Source organism: Capsicum annuum, chromosome 7, assembly GCF_002878395.1.
Source record: "Capsicum annuum cultivar UCD-10X-F1 chromosome 7, UCD10Xv1.1, whole genome shotgun sequence".
NCBI classification, from domain to species: Eukaryota; Viridiplantae; Streptophyta; class Magnoliopsida; order Solanales; family Solanaceae; genus Capsicum; species Capsicum annuum.
The window spans coordinates 189,412,772-189,414,651 of NC_061117.1; positions in this window are offsets into that span (position 1 = coordinate 189,412,772).

Sequence of the window (1,880 nt, forward strand, 5' to 3'; positions counted from 1 at the left end):
AGAATGGAAGAAAACCAACCACTTCAAGGCGATGAGGAGTTCAAAGAGACACGAAAATAAAGGAGAAGGGGCAGAAGACATAAGAAAATAGTACCAATATGGTTAGCTAAAGCAGATAGGAGGATCCCTCAAGCTGTAGTAGCCAATCCAGAAGATCCAAGAAAGGAGAATGCTACTCCCACTAGTAGGCATGTTGGAACAGAACCAGGTTTGAGTCACAGTAATCGATATGCACCACTGGCTATAACAACTGAGGAAAATGAGAACACTTCAAGGCCAAAAACTAATACTACCTATCATCCTCCATGATTATGTGCACATGGAATGTGAGGGGGCTGATTAGCCCTTTAAGCAGAAAGAGGTGTTACTCTTTCTGAGGAAGAATAAAATTGATCTACTTGGTTGCTCAGAGATAAGAATAAAGGAAGAAAATGCTAAACCAATCCTATTTAAATTTACAGAAGAATGGAACCATTGTTGTAACTATCCTTATGGTATAAATGGGCGTATATGGCTACTATGGAAGAAACACATTAATGTGCAGGTTTTATAGGTACATGAGCAGTATATTCACTGTGAGGTAGCAAATCTGACTAGTAACTTTAGAGCTAAAGTCACAATAGTGTATACTAGGAATGAGGTGAATATAAGATCAACTCTATGGTAGGAGCTACAACAAATAGGTACTAGAAGTCAAGAACCATAGTTGCCGAGTAGAGATTTAATAATGTGCTAATAATAGATAATAGAGTGGGAAAACCAGTTAAAATATCAGAAGTGCAAGGATTCAAAGATATGATTGACAATCTACAACTTAATCCTATTAGATCAAAAGGCAGCTATTATACGTGGTGCAATAAGCAGTAGGGAGAAATAGGGTGTACAACAAAATAGATTGGGTACTTGGGAATGTTGAATGGCTGCAAATAATTTGGTCAGGTTGAGGTCTAGTACATGGTGCCAGGTGTGTCTGATCACTCCCCATCTTTGATTTAGTGTATGTAGAGAACCAGTTTGCACCCAAAACCTTTTAGATTATACATCACTGTCATGGAATATCCCCAGTTCCATGAAATAATGCAACAAATTTGGCAGATTTCTGAGTAGGTGATGCGATGATGGTTGTATGGAATAAGCTGAAAAAGATAAAATAGCACTGAAAGATATGAACAACTACATGGCAGCTTATTCTCACAAATTGACTCAAGCAAGGCAGTAGCTAGAGACAGTGCAAGCACATATAACCATCAACTGTATGATCAATCCCTGTTTGAGCAAGAAAAAGATCTATTAGTTGAAATCTAGTAGTGGAGCTTAGTGGAGGAGAAGGTTTTAAGGGCAAAATCTAGAGCATGTTGGATAGATTGTGGGGATGCAAATACAAAGTACTTTTATGCTTGGTTAAAAATTAGAACAAACTATAACATAATAGCGTCTATCTACACTGAAGATGGGGTGAAAATAAATGATCCATTGGAGGTAGAGAGTGAATTCATATCTTTCTTTCAATCACTAATGGGAGACAAAAAAGTTGAGTTACCTTACCTTGACTCAAGGGTAATATAGAATGGACCCAGATTAGATAGAGACCAACAGTTGCTATTAATTGGAGAGGTAACATTAAAGGAACTTGAGCAAGCTATCAAAGGTATGCCAAATGACAAGAGCCCTGAAGTCGATGGGTTTCCCATAGAGTTCTTTAAATCTAATTGGGAGCTGGTCAAAATAAAGGTTTGTGAAGCTATACAATAGTTCTTCCTAACAGGCAAGATGATGAAGGCTTGGAATTGTACAACACTCACCTTAATACCTAAAATACCTTCACCTACTAAAGTGAAGGACTTTAGGCCTATTGCGTGCTGCTCTACTATGTATAAAGT